Source organism: Sus scrofa, chromosome 14, assembly GCF_000003025.6.
Source record: "Sus scrofa isolate TJ Tabasco breed Duroc chromosome 14, Sscrofa11.1, whole genome shotgun sequence".
Lineage (NCBI taxonomy): Eukaryota > Metazoa > Chordata > Mammalia > Artiodactyla > Suidae > Sus > Sus scrofa.
The window spans coordinates 58912375-58927338 of record NC_010456.5 but is presented as its reverse complement, the minus strand read 5'-3'; the positions used below and the strand labels follow the sequence as shown (position 1 = coordinate 58927338).

General features: G+C 47.9%; 1 protein-coding gene across 4 annotated transcripts in view; it reads left to right on the top strand.

Moving 5' to 3' along the window:
* Window positions 1–14964, top strand: part of DISC1 (disrupted in schizophrenia 1) — a 357514-nt gene that overhangs the window by 36616 nt on the left and 305934 nt on the right. The window lies entirely within an intron of this gene.

The following is a 14964-nucleotide window of genomic DNA, read 5'->3' as shown; positions in this document are numbered from 1 at the left end:
AACCTCATGATTCCCAGTCAGATTTGATTCTGCTGTGCCATCATGGGAACTCCCTAATAGTGTATTGTTTTATTTCACTTAAATGCATTCTTCATCTCTTTTTGGTTGCTCTTTATGTTTTCTAACTCCTTTAAAAACTTCTAACTTCTTGCTCTGTGCACCCATTCTTTTTCTGAGTTCTTTGATTTTCCTTAAGATCATTATTCTGAATTCTTTCTCAGGTAGATTGCCTTTGTCCACTTTACTTAGCTCTTATTCTGGGGTTTTATTTTTTATCTTTTGTCTGGAACATGTTCCTTTGTTGCATTATTTATCCTAACTTGCTGTCTTTATTTGATGTATCTGGTAGGTTAGTTAAGTTTCCTGACCTTGGGGCAGTGACCTTTTGTAGGAGACATCTTATGTGTCCTGGCAGCACACTCCCCTCTGGTTATCAGAGCTGTCTGCTCTAGCAGTTCCCTCTACGAGGGCTGTTTGGGTCTTTTTCTTGTGATGGGCTGACTGTGTGGGTGGTCTTGTAGGCTTGGTTGCCTCTTGGTGTTTTTGGTTGCCAGGCCTTGCTTGTGCAGAGGCCATGGCCACTGGTTGGCAGGGCCGGGTCATGAGGCAGCAGACTGCCAAACCCTGGTGGGGAGGGGGCAGGGCCACTGGTGGGTGGAGTCAGGGTTCAGGAGACTCCATGGCTGTTGCCCTGTCATTGGTGGGTGAAGCCAGGTTCTGGGTTAGTGCTGCCTGCTGGTGGGCAGAGCCAGTCCTGTCTGCTTGTAGGCCAGGGTACTGGATTGCTGGTGTGTGGGGCTGGTTACTGACAGAGTTGAGTGCAGGTTCTGGTCCTGAAGCTTGGGTTGACTTGCTGGTGGGCAGGGTCAGGGCCCAGATTGTGCCATTGTAGGATCTAGTCTGCTGGTGGCTGGGCTGGTTCTAAAGGCTCTGGCGCTGTGTTTTTTTTTAATGTCTTATGCTTGCCCTCTGGTGGGTAAGGCTAGTCTGAAGGCTAGAGCAGGCTGCCTGGAGGGCAGGGCTGGGGCCCAAGGGCTAGTGCCTGCCCACTGGTGGGTGGGGCTGGGTTCTGGACTCTCTCATGGGTAGGGCTGTGTCCAGAGGCATCTGTGGGCTCAGCGGGTCTTAAAGCAGCCTGTCTGCTGCTGCTGAGTGGGGCTGTGTCCCTACCCAGTTAGTTGCTTGGGTTGAGGAATCTCAACACTGGTGCCCGTAGGCTGTTGGGCCCTGGGGCTGATGAGCTAGAGGGAGGATTCTGCAATGGCACCCCCCTAGGCCCAGTGTCTACCTGGTAGAAGGAGCTCCCCAGAACAATTGCTGCCAGTGTCTGTGTCCCCAGGGGGAGTTACAGTGGCTCCTGCCTCTCTGGGAGACTCTCCAAGGTCAGCTAGAGGATCTGACCCAGGCTCCCATCAAATTGCTGCTTCTTCCCTGGGACCCAGAGGATGTGAGATTTTGTGTGTGCCCTTTAAGGGTGGAGTCTCTTTTCCTCCAGCCCTCTGGGACCCCTGAAGGTGTATTCTGCTGGACTTGCAAAGTCCAGTGCTCACCTTCCCTGTGCAGGACCCTCAGGCTAGGGAGCCCGAAGTGGTGCTCAGACCCTCCACTCCTTTGGGAGAAACTCTGCCACTGTAATTACTCCCCAGCTTGTGTGCTGCACCCTCCCCCCCGCTTCCAGGGGTCTGGGACTTGACTACACCAAGAGTCTGCACCTCCATAGCCATCTCTGTGTGGTTCCTTTTCTCTGTCTTTAGCTGTGCAAGAGCTTTTCCAGTACGCTCGGCCTTTCTTATCCATGATTGTCCCATAAGTCATTGTGGATTTGGAGTGCTTGTGGCAGGAGGTGAGCTTGGGGTTCTTCTGCATCTTGGATGATCTCTCTCTACTGTCTTTTTCTTTTTCTTTTTTTTTGTCTTTTTAGGGCCGCACCCACGGCATATGGAGGTTCCCAGCTAGGGGTTGAATCAGAGCTGTAGGTGCCAGCCTACACCACAGCCACAGCCATGTCAGATTCAGACCGCGTCTGTGACCTACCATAGCTCATGGCAACACTGGATCCTTAATCCACTGAGCAAGGCCAGGGATCGAACCCGCAACCTCATGGTTCCTAGTCGGATTTGTTTCTGCTGCGCCACGACGGGAGCTCCTCTACGATCTTTCTTATTTCCTGTTTCAGTAAAGTTGGTTTGACATGATTTATTTTTAACAAACCCATGTAGGCTCTCTCCCTTTGTAGGCGCTCACAAACAACCCCCTTATTAATCTTCAGAAACTCATATGGTGCCTGTGTCGTGCTTGTTGCTTTGCAATTGCTGGGCTTCAATTTGCTGGACTGATCTGTGTTCCTGTTTGGGATGAGGGAGGGTACTTGTGTCTCCTGTCCGTCCTCCCAGATCCCTTAAAGAACACCTTGGCAGTTGTCTGATCTCATTTTCACGTTCCGTCAGTCTAATAAGGGAATTAAAGCCAATTTATTGCCCAGGATTGACTTACTTGTTTCAAAATAGGCTGTGTACAGAGGAAGCTCTAATTCCCTTAGAGAGAGTTAACTCAAGTTTTAAAACCCATTCTGGAGAAAAACAGACTCATCTAGTTTTTTTTTTAGCTATTAAACAGCTTTTTAAAAAAGGAAATTGGTGTTGGATGTTGCAGGAGGTTGAGAACAATAGCCCAAAGACTGGAGGTTAGGTGAAGAGAGGAAGGGAAAAACATCCCGATTCTTTGGGTGTTTAGAGAAAAAAGTGTGAAATGTCACTTTTTTCCCCTTAACTGCTCCTTTAAGGAACATGAGAAGATTTTTAAAGCAGTGGCTCATTGAGGCATATACGTGGGGATGGTTTCTGTAACTCTGGGGGAGAATGTGGAGCAACTAAAATTAAAATCTTCAGGCTTTTAAAAGCTTCTTGTATTTGTCAGAAATTGCTTACAGTTAGCCTGATATTTTTATGATTGTTTGGAAATTTCCGTGGACGTCTGTGCTTTTATTTTCGCTTTACTGTCTCCTACCCCATTAGGAAGATAAGAAGGGAAAAAAAAAAACAACACAAAAGTAGCTTTGAAGCAGACTGCTGAATAGCTGAATAACACTGTCCAGGAAAATGGCAAGACGTGATAGAACACAGCAATAACGACAGGTGCCTCCAAGAACTTGGGAAAAGAAGCTCATTTATTGAGCCTCTATCACCACTTGCCACAAACTCTGATGGGCTTTTGAAAATACACGATAGCGATATATTTATTTATTTATTTTTTTAGGGCTGCACCTTCGGCATATGGAAGGGGTTGAACTGGAGCAGCAGCTCCCAGCCTATGTCATGGCCACAGCAACACCAGATCTGCGTCTGCAACCTACACCGTAGCTCAGGGCAATGCTAGATCCTTAACCCACTGAAGGAGGCCAGGGATTGAAGCTGCGTCCTCATGGATACTAGTCGGGTTCATTACTGCTGAGCACAACAGGGACTCCAAACCCACGGTTTTTTAAATTAGAATCACTGACCTGGTGTCTGGACTTACTGAGACTCAGGTTCTTTGTGCCTCAGTATGGAGGGAATTCAGCGAGAGACAAAGTGATAGGCAAGAAATGGATTTATTAAGATAGGGCGATTGTGAGAGATGCAAGTGGGCAGGTGAGGCAGCTCTGCGTCGAGGATTAGGTGGGCTACAGTTTTATAACCCAAGGAAAGTGGGGAAGGGGAGAGACCACTTTCTTTTCCATTCTTCAGGTAGACATCAGGCTTACATCACTAGCTCCTCCTTTGTATTGGGTAAGAGAGTACCCTTTGAGGTCAAACTAGGACTGACATGGTGCTTATTCAAATCAGCAGAAGGGTGGTAACAGATGCTATAAAATACATTGAATCATCTCAGGTTTCTGTATAATGAGGGTCTCCTACTTTGGAAGGTCATCTTTCCCTTAAATTCCTGTCCTTGGTCCTAAGGATCATTATCTGGCTGAACTTGAATGCAGGCCTCACTTTATTTAAAAAATTTTTTTTTTTAATTTTTTGCTTTTAAGGGCTGCACCTGTGACCTATGGAAGTTCCCAGGCTAGGGGTCGAATCAGAGCTGTAGCCGCCAGCCTACACCACAGCCACAGCAACACGGGAATCCGAGCCATGTCTGTGACCTACAGCACAGTTCACGGCAATGCCCCACTGAGTGAAGCCAGGGATTGAACCTGCATCCTCATGGATACTATTTGGATTCGTTTCTGCTGAGCCACGACGGGAACTCTGAGGGCTCACTTTATTTTTTAACTTAGTGATGGGGGGGGCATATCTCTTGCTTTTATTTATGGTTTTATAGTTTTTTTTTTGTTTTTTGTTTTTGTCTTTTTGCCTTTTCTAGGGCCACTTCCGAGGCATATGGAGTTCCCAGGCTAGGGGTTGAATCGGAGCTGTAGCTGCCAGCCTACACCACAGCCACAGCAACGTGGGAGCCGCGTCTGCGACCTACACCACAGCTCATGGCAACGCCAGATCCTTAACCCACTGAGCAAGGCCAGGGATGGAACCCGCAACCTCACGGTTCCTAGTCGGATTCGTTAACCACTGAGCCACGATGGGAACTCCTATTGGTTTTATAGTTAAGGAAGCCTGCTTTGTTCCACAGTGTTCTGTTGCTTTTTTGAGTGATCGTTAACCCTCAGGGGTCTCCCAAACTTCCTTAGGTTTCCCTCTCTATTTGGTCCCCTCCTGGGATGTCACAACCACCCGTGTGACTACGCTGCTCATCCCTATCAGTTTCCCCTGTGACTGAGCGCGGTGCTGGCCTGAGCCCACTGCAAAATAAGTGTGTCATCACCCTATTCTGAATTCCAGCCCTCAGTGGAGCAGCTGGCACCGCTGGCCTCTGCCTCCTCTGGCAGATGGCCCTGATCTGAGGGTTTCTGTGACACCCACGGAATAGTAGCGGCTGACGGAGACACTAGCATCTCATCTTCATTACAAAACAATTCATAAAATATGCCACTTTGGGAACAAAAGCTTCAAAAGGAGCTTAGTGAGGATGTTTGGTTGCTCGGCATAGTGTGGAAACATATTGATAAAATCAAAGCACACTTCAAATTTTTAAGCATCAGAGCCTCCACGGAGACTTACTCTTACCAGTCAAATGTATTGCTTTGTTCAAGTTGATTCCAGAGTGAAGAGGCACGATGAAGGCAAGAAGAGACAGGAATTCCGAATAATTAGTGTGCGCTGTGTGAATATAAATGCGTACTTGAAAACAGTTTGCTTTCTTAAACATCCTAAGTGATCGCCCCCTGTAATCTTCCAGAAAGTATGACTTTGTCAACACACCATTTCTTTGTAAGCGGTGAGAAGGTTAACCCCTGCCTACTTAGCATAAACTCCAAACGCAAATGGTGTTGGAATCCATGGGAAAGATCCATGCTTTCTGGATGTTGAGATGGCCTTTTAAAACTTGGGTGCTGTATATGGCATCTCAGTATGATGAGAGACTGGAAAAATTTCATGAAAGAATCCTTAAGGGTGGACAAAAGAGAATCTTACTCTATTGCAAAATGTTTCCTTACCTCCGAGCCCCAGTTAAGGGACAGGTCACCTTCAGCACCCATCCCCATGGTCACAGCGGCTTGGAGCCCACATCTTTATAACATAGGAATCACTTAATGCTGGTTTCCTTCTTATTCCTTCACTCCAGTTACCAGGTTTCAATACTGGAAGGTGGAAAAAAAAATACTGAATTTGTAGAGCAGACATTCACCATGTGATAATTGTATCATTTTTAAGGTCAGGCGTTGAAAGTGGCACAAACCTTTGATGTGGGCTTAAATTCTGAGTATTATAAAAAATTAGTGCAAAGTGGGGACTTTCTTGAGAGACCGTCTAGTCCCTGGGGTCCTACTTATGTGTGAAGTGCTGACAACTTAAGATCATTTTTTAATAAACACGTCTCAAGTTTGGCACGCAAAGCAGGGCATTTAGAAAGCCATGAAAATAAGCCTGTGCATAAAATAACAGCATTAAAAAGGTAACTGTGAACTTTACAGATGGACTAGCCTGAGCAAAGCTCTCTTTTGTTAGGGTGGATGCGAGAGCTTGCCGCTCTTTTCTGCAAAAATAAGAGCAGAAACTTAAGTTGTTTAGTTGTTTTGAAATAACAGCTACAGAGAGGGTTCCTTCTGGCTCATCCATATTTTATTAGGGCAGCAGTTAAAAAATTCATTAGAGACACCCATCTGTAGCTAACATCACTCTTGAGGGGGTTCAGATGGTGCTCAGATTTTTGAATAGCACTTTACATGCAAAGAAAAAGACAATCATTTATGAGAATTAATAGCACCATGGAGAGAGGCTGCTAGTGATTTCTGAGCAAGTCCTTTCAGGTGGTTTAGGAATCTCTCGCCGCTAAATTCCTAAACTACCTGTTTCTACTGGAGGAGGGAGACGCAGGGGTAAAAAGAAAACAGAACACAGGAAATTGGATCAGAGAGTTGGGCAGGTATTGGCCGACAGGAGAGTGTGGGTTGAGTATCCAGACACACGGTGCTGGATGACGTGTGTGTGTGTGTGTGTGTGTGTGTGTGTGTGTGTGTGTGTCTTGCTGTTGGTCCCCTCGTACAGAAAACAAGTTACAGACAGAGCTGCGGCTGCACTGGTTTATCTTTGCCTTGAACTCTGCCTCCAGGTGGCCTCGTCCAGGTGCCTTGGCTTCAGGATGATATCCGTGTCTTTCTCCCTTCCTGAATTGCCAATGAAAATAGGTTTTGACTGGTTACTCTGTGCCAGGCATGGTAGAGAGCAGTGGAAGCCGTAATGTTCTCTATCCTCACGGCAGTGCCATGAGGTAGCGTCCCCTGTTCCAGACCAGGAAAGGAAAGCAGCAAAGGCAGGTAACTCAACAGCACTCACGCAGGAGTGACAGTTCAACTTTAAACGCAGGTAATAGTCCTCAGAATGCATACCCTTTCCTGCTGCAAAATGTGGATCCATAAATCCTGTGCGTGGATGCATGTACATGCTTTTTAAATATGCTTTTTAGGAGTTCCCATCGTGGTGCAGCGGAAATGAATCTGACTAGGAACCATGAGGTTGCGGGTTCGATCCCTGGCCTTGATCAGTGGGTTGGTTATCCAGCGGTACTGTGAGCTGTGGTGTAGGTTGCAGACGCGGCTCGGATCTGGCGTTGTTGTGGCTGTGGTATAGGCCAGCAGCAAAATCTCCTATTAGACCCCTAGCCTGGGAACCTCCATATGCCTTGGGTGCAGCCCTAAAAAGAAAAAAGGACCAAAAAATACATATGCTTTTTATTTTGAAATATTTATGCATGTACAGAAAAGTTGCAAAGACAATAGAGTTCCCTTCAGCCAGCTTCCTCAGTGCTAACAGCCACATATATGTATATAAAATCATGGTATGGTCATTAAAACTAAAAAATTGACATGGGTGCAATGAACTGAACTTCAGATGTTATTCCATTGTCACCAGTTTTCCACCAGTATCCTTTCATTGTTCCCGGACCCAATCCAGGATCCCACACTGCCTGTTGCACCTGTGGGTTTTGACTCTTTCACACCAAGGTGGGCTGAATGTTAAGCTGCTGTGGACCTGGTTCTCCTCCTGCAGATTGGGGAAGTGAGATGGTGCACGGCAGCTGCCTGCCGCCTGCCTCGTGGCCCTGCCTGCTCATGTTGTGGGTTGCAGGACTCTCCGTGTCTGATCGAAAGCGGAAGCCCGATGTGAGGAGAAGATTTAGAACAGATGTATGGGGACACATCTTAAACGCAGGCCACACTTGGTCCTCATGTAGAGGGCAGCAGCTCCAGTCACATGTCAAGAAACAGAAGAGGTTGGGGGAGAGGAAGATTCTGCCAAGAAACAGGGTCTGCAGTGCCTGTGAATGTGAAGTTCACAGTGAATGTGAAGTTCGTGCTGGGCTTGGATTCCAGGTGTGCTGGGAGGTTGCAGAGGACTCCTCCCCAGAATGGAGGCTCCCAGCCCTGGCTGCCCATTGCAGTCACCTGGGATCGTCCGGAGAACCCAGGCCCGAGTCCCCCTCTCCAACTGTGTGATGTCATCAGCCCAGGGGGATGGCCTGGACTTTGGAATTTTTACATGGTGATGTTTAAAAGTGACTCTGAGGTGCTGCCTTGTTTGAGAACCTCTGATCCGTAGTCTCAGTGTTCAGCTGCAGAGCTAAGCCAGGGATGGTGGTGACAGTGAGTGGGGAGACACAGTGGCTGAGGTGGTGTGACTGGGGGGCCCTCACCCAACTCCTCCAGGAATCCCATACAGCTTCCCTGGTCACCCCCATTTTTGGGGGGGCTGTTCCCATGACACATGGCAGTTCATGCACCAGGGATTGAATCTGAGTGGCAGCTGCAGCAACGCAAGATCCTTTAATCCACTGCGCTGGTCCAGGGATGGACCTGCACCTCCACAGTGACTTGAGCTGCTGAAGTCGGATTCTTAAACCACTGTGCCACAGCGGTAACTCCCCTGAGGACTGGCTTTAAGGGAGTGGAAGGCACAGTTAAAGCGGAAACGCAGTAAAACTGGATTCATTCCGTATCAGCACTTGTCTTGTTACGAGATGCTTATAACAATGACCTGAAGGCACTTCCGAACCCCCAGGTGCTCTGTGAGCGATCCCAGAAGGAGGCCCTGTGCTCAGGAGGGTGCATGTGCTCAGGGTGTGTGATGGGACTCTGGGTCTTGGAAAACAAGTTAATTCACAGGGATCTGTGGCTTCTTTCTGATTCAGAACCTTTGGTTAACCTGAACGTTTTGTAAAAGTCTCTGCCCCGACCATGACAAATAGGATTAAAATTCCTTCCGTGAAATGAATATATTCATTTATGTTTCCACAGTGCATTTATAACCAGGTTATGTGCTTGTTTTTCTCTAACTATTCTATGCGTCCTTTGCAGCAGCCTCCGAGTCCCTGTATTTCCCCTTCAGGAGACAGACGTGCCTTTCCCATGGGGTCTTGGGTTTCCTGAGTGACTTGCACAAGCCCACAGGAGCCTGTGGTGTAGATATTAACTTGGGCCTTGGATTTAAAGTCTTCTGAGTTAATTCATGAGAATCATGTTTCCTTAAATTGCATAATTTAGGAGTTCCCTGGTGGAATAGTGGGTTAAGGACTTGGTGTTATCACTGCTTGCGTTGCTGCTGTGGTGTGAATTCAATCCCTGGCCTGGGAACTTCTGCATGCCGTGGGCGAGGCCAAAAAAATTGCATATTTTAGGTTTCTTATTCAAAAATGAGTATGATCTGGCCAGTGTATACTGATGCTCTCTCTGTATACTAGGATTCTGGTGGTAGAGGGGAGATTATAAAGCCCTCAGAAAGCTTATATGTAGTGTAAGTTGGAAACAATTTATATACATCAAAGAAGACTTGGAGTTCCCGTCATGGCTCAGTGGTTAAGGAATCCGACTAGGAACCATGAGGTTGCGGGTTCGATCCCTGGCCTTGCTCAGTGGGTTGAGGATCTGGCGTTGCCATGAGCTGTGGTGTAGGTCGCAGATGTGGCTCGGATCCCGCGTTGCTGTGACGCTGGCGTGGGCCGGTGGCTACGGCTCCCATTCGACCCCTAGCCTGGGAACCTCCATATGCTGCGGCAGCGGCCCAAGAAATGGCAAAAAAAAAAAAAAAAAAAAGACAGCCAACAACACTGGCTGTGAATAAATGTGGTGAGGAGTGGTGTGGACTCTTGGTAAAGGCTTGTGAGGGGGATGATCTGGACGAAGAAGCTGTTGGGCAAGGGAGTTGGAAGCTGAAGGATGGGGAGGATTTGGGTGGATGAAGAGAGAGCATTAGAGGTGGGGCAGGCAGGATGCTCACTGACCTGACTGGTTCCCGCTGACTTTTTCCTGACTGGTTCCCAATGGCTTTCTCCGATTTTCCCCATCCATTACATAAGCAGATGCTCCTGGGTACCTAATCTGGACTGTATATGGAAGCCTTTTGATGTCTGGGTCTCGATGAAACTCCCCCCCCCTTTTTGTTTTGCTTTTTAGGGCTGCACCTGTGATATATGGAGGTTCCCAGGCTAGGGGTCCAATCAGAGCTGTAGCCACCGGCCTACACCGCAGCCACAGCCACGCGGGATCCGAGCCACCTCTGCGACCTACACCACAGCTCACGGCAATGCAGGATTCTTAACCCACTGAATGAGGCCAGGGATTGAACCCACATCCTCACGGATATCAGTCAGTTTCGTTTTGGCTGAGCCACAACAAGAACTCCTGAAGCTCCTGTCTTTCAGTCTCGGAGCTCCCTGGACTGGAGGGGGGTCATAACGGGGATCTTCCAGAAACAGGAGCCAGGAGGTCTGTGTGATGGAAAGGAAGCAAGACGCCTGTGCTCCCCTCCCTAGAATCTACTACAGAGCATGTGGCTGCAGGAGATGGAGAGGCATGTGTGAGGCTCTGTTTCCCACCTCAGCCATTCCGTTCTGGGTCCAGATGGGCAGAGTGGAGCCATCTCTGGGTTTCTACAGAACAGAGGGCACAATTGGTTTTCAGGCTAGCACTTTGGGTCATGATAGACTTTCCTGGAGTTCCTGTTGTGGCGCAGTGGTTAACAAATCCAACTAGGAACCATGAGATTGCGGGTTCGATCCCTGGCTACGCTTAGTGGGTTGAGGATCCGGCATTGCCATGAGCTGTGGTGTGGGTCACAGACGTGGCTCGGATCCTGCGTTGCTGTGTCTGTGGTATAGGCCGGCAGCTACAGCTCCGATTCGACCCCTAGCCTAGGAATCTCCATATGCCGAGGGAGTGGCTCAAGAAAAGGCAAAAAGACAAAAAAAAAAAAAAAAAAGACTTTCCTGTGCACTTGAACCTCTGCTCCCAGTGAGGCGTCAGGAAGGAAGCTTTCTCTCCAAAGTCTCAATGCAGCATAACCCTTCCCTAAATGCAGGGTATGGAGGCAGGCCTTGGATTTTGAACGAATCTCATAGGTAGGCTTTCTGGCAGGATGTATAAGTAAAAATTGGTTCCTGGTCAGAGGGACGTCATAAGCTTCCTCAAGAAATAAAAAAGGGAATTCCCTGGTGGCCTAGGGGTTGAGGATTCAACGTTGTTACTGCAGTGGCTTGGGTCACTGCTGTGGCTTGGGTTCGATCTCTGGCCTGGGAACTTCTGCATGCCACTGGTGCTGCCAAAAAATATAGTGAAAAAAGGGGGCTTTGGTTATGGGGAACTTGAGGCTTTTCCTAGAGGTTTCAGAGCAGCTCAGTGGCCCATATGGGTTTCTTCGAATCCTTCTAGTTCATTCCAGATCTGCCCTCCAGATCTGCCATCTTTGGAGGGCTAGGAGGGTTAGAATGCATGCTGCGTGACAGCCTCTGCTTCTGGGGCCACCTTCGGGGAAGGCCCACGCTGGGCGAGGGATGTCTGGGTGCCCAGGTGCATGTGGGCACTGCGCCGCCCGCATTCCTGACCCCTGCCTCTCACCTTCTTATTTGGTGAACCCTGTGGGCTGACTGCATCTGACCAGAAGCCCAGGAACATGGGATCCCCTGGGGAACTGCTTGGCCCAGCAACTGGACCAGGCATTTGGAGAGAGTCTAGATCCCTGGTCTAGTGGCTTCGAGAAAGGACCCAAGGGCCTGCAGGTATTTGAAAAGAAATGGAATTTCAAAAAAATGATTTCCCTCTTAGCATTGCTCTTTTAACTTCAGAAGGGTTATTTGGGTGATTGAACTTGCATTAAAAAAATTAGTTAGGGCATTCCCTTCAGGACTCAGAGGTTAACGAACCTACCAGGAGCCATGAGGATGCGGGTTCCATCCCTGGCCTCGCTCAGCGGGTTAAGGATCCGGTGTTGCCATGAGCTGTGGTGTAGGTCACAGATGTGGCTTGGATCCCAAGTTGCTGTAGTGTAAGCAGTAGCTGTAACTCCAGTTTGACCCCTAGCCTGGGAAATTCCATATGCTGAAGGTGTACCTCTAAAAAGCAAAACAAGACTAATTAGTTAGAGAAGGAGTTCCCATTGTGGCTCAGTGGGTTAAGGATCTGATGTTGTCTCTGTGAGGGTGCTGGTTCTATCTCTGGCCTCCCTCAGTGGGTTAAGGATCCAGCATTGCCATGAGCTGTTGTGTAGGTCGCAGATGCAGCTTGGGTTTGGTGTAGGTGTAGCTGTGGCTGTGTTGTAGGCTGGCAGCTGCAGCTCTGATTCGACTCTAGCCTGGGAACTTCCATATGCCATAGGTGCAGCTGAAAAAAAATTTAATTAAAAGAGTTTTAAAGTCAAAAGACAAGATAGATTTCACAAGACTTCGTTCTTAAGATATGAAATAGATGGATTGTTTTCCTTTGGTAATTAAAGCCAGAATTCAGTGTTCTCTCTACTTCTTTAAACCCTTTTTTGTCAGTTTTCAAGCACAAGAGAATTAGTCCTTCTTCTTGGCCTCACTCTGCCCCATTTTGAGCTCCCACATCCCTATGCTGACTGCTCCTTGGTGGCCAGGACCCTAACAAGCAGGAGACAGCCTCAGATGGCGAAATCCCTGAGGGAAAGGATGCATCTCCTTGGGGCCAGAGAGTATGGTGACCAAATTTGGTCTATTTAAATCTTTTCTATTTCATTTTATTTTTTTTTTAGGGCTGCCGCCATGGCATATGGAAGGTCCCAGGCTAGGGGTTGAATTGGAGCCGCAGCTGCCGGCCGGCTCCAGAGCCACAGCAACGCAGGATCTGAGCAGCCTACACCACAGCTCATGGCAATACCAGATCCTTAACCCACTGAGCGAGGCCAGGGATTGAACCCCTATCCTTGTGGATCTTAGTCAGGTTTGTTAACCGCTGAGCCACAAAGGGAATGCCCCAATTTTTACATTTTATTGTGGTAAAATACAGATAACATAGAATTACCCTCTTGAGCATTTGTGTGTGTGCAGTTCATTGGCTTAAGTACACTTCCATTGCTGTGCCTCCATCACCGCCATCCACCCCCAGAAACTTTTTCATCTTCCGGAGTTGAAGCTCTGTCCCCACTGAACACCAACTCCCCTCACCCGTGTCCAACCCCCTGCCTGCCTCCAGCCCCTGGTGACCACCTTTCTACTTTCTGTCTCTATTAATTTGACTCCTCTAGATACCTCATGTAAGTGGAACCAAACAACATTTGTCCTTTTGTGACTGGCGCGTTTCACTTAGCATCCTGTCCTCAAGGTTGAGGTTCATCTGTGTTGTGGCCAGTGTCAGAATCTCCTTCCTTCCTAAGGCTGAATAATTTCCCATGGTGTGGCTGGACCATGTTCTATCCATCCATTTGTTGGGGACACTTGGATTGCCGCTGCCTTTGGCTATGGTGGGTAATGCTGCCATGAAGACAGGTGTACAAATATCTCTGAGATCCTGATTCCAGTTCTTCTGGGTGTATACCAAGAATTGGAATTGCTGGACCATGTAGTCATTCTTTTTTTTAATTTTCTGAGGAGCTCTCTTACTTTTTTTGGCTGTACCATTTTACATTTACACCTATAGTGCACACTGATTTCAACTTTTCCACATGCTCCTTAACACTTGTTGCTTTCTCTGAGCGTGTTTAATAGTGGCCATCCTAATGAGTGGTCCAGTTTGGGCTATTAATGATTCTTTCTGTACATTTTCTATACATTTTCATCATGTTCTTTTTAGTAGAAAAGAACTGATTTCCACTTTGCATTGAAAAAAGAAATATTTTTTCAAGATTTCTTGTCCTTTCAAGTTGTCATCCTAAGAGGTATACTCGGAGGCAAAGGATATAGAAAGAGCATCTGTTTTGGGATCAGATGGGCCTCAGTTCATCCATCCCTCCCTCCCTCCATCCCTCTATCTCTGCATCCCCTCCCTCCCTCCATCTATCCACCCTTCCTCCATCTGTCCACCCCTCCCTCCCTCCATCCCTCCCTCTCTCCCTCCATCCATCCTTTCTTCCCTCCCTCCATCCGTCCATCCCTCCTTCTATCCATCCCTCCTCCATCCATCTTCCATCCCTCCCTCCATCCATATTTTCCTTCCTTCATCTATTCCTCCCTCCCTCCCTCCATGCATTTGTCTATCCATCTATCTCCTGTCCCTCCATGTAACTGGGCATCCATTCATTTATTTACCATTTATCAAACATCATAAATGAAGGGCACGATCACACACAGTGGGAGCCTAGATGCCTAGCATTTTCTGTTTACCACAACAAAGATCCTGGGATGGTCTGTGTCGGAGAGGCAGGGCAAGGTGTGTGGACCTGGCAGGGAACTGTGCTCCACTTCTTTCCACAGGCTTCCGTGTCTGTACAACTGTGTTTCATGCTGTCTGCTCTTGCCTTTGTTGCCTTCCATCCCATGTGCTTCCAGGTGTGGGGGCCCTAGGGTGATGGAAACTCGAGGGCTGGAGGTCAGAAGACCTTGGCCCTGGTCACTTGCCACTTGCAGGTGTTTTAATTCAATTTCTCTGGGCCTCAATTTCCTTAGCTATAAAGGGAAAGTTATAATTTCTGGTCTGGTTCATTCATATGACTTTAGGGAGCAAATGAAATTAACGTTGATGAGGACCCTCATTTTATAGGACCTCCTTACTCCTGAGGACATCTTGAGTAAGGAGGTCCTATAAAATATAAAGATAGTGACTGACACTTTGATCACCTTTTTTCTTTCTTTCTTTCTTTTTTTTTTTTTTGTCTTTTTGTCTTTTCTAGGGCCACATCCACGGCATATGGAGGTTCCCATGCTAGGGGTCCAAACAGAGCTGTAGCCACCGGCCTACGCCAGAGCCACAGCTTTGCAGGACCCGAGCCTCGTCTGCGACCTACACCATAGCTCACGGCAATGCCAGATCCTTAACCCACTGAGCAAGGCCAGGGATCGAATCTGAAATCTCATGGTTCCTAGTCGGATTCGTTAACCACTGAGCCACAATGGGAACTCCTCGATCACCCTTATTATGAGTGCCAGGCACTGTTCTTAGCTGTCTACGTATAGTAACTCATTTAGCTTAATGCTCATAAC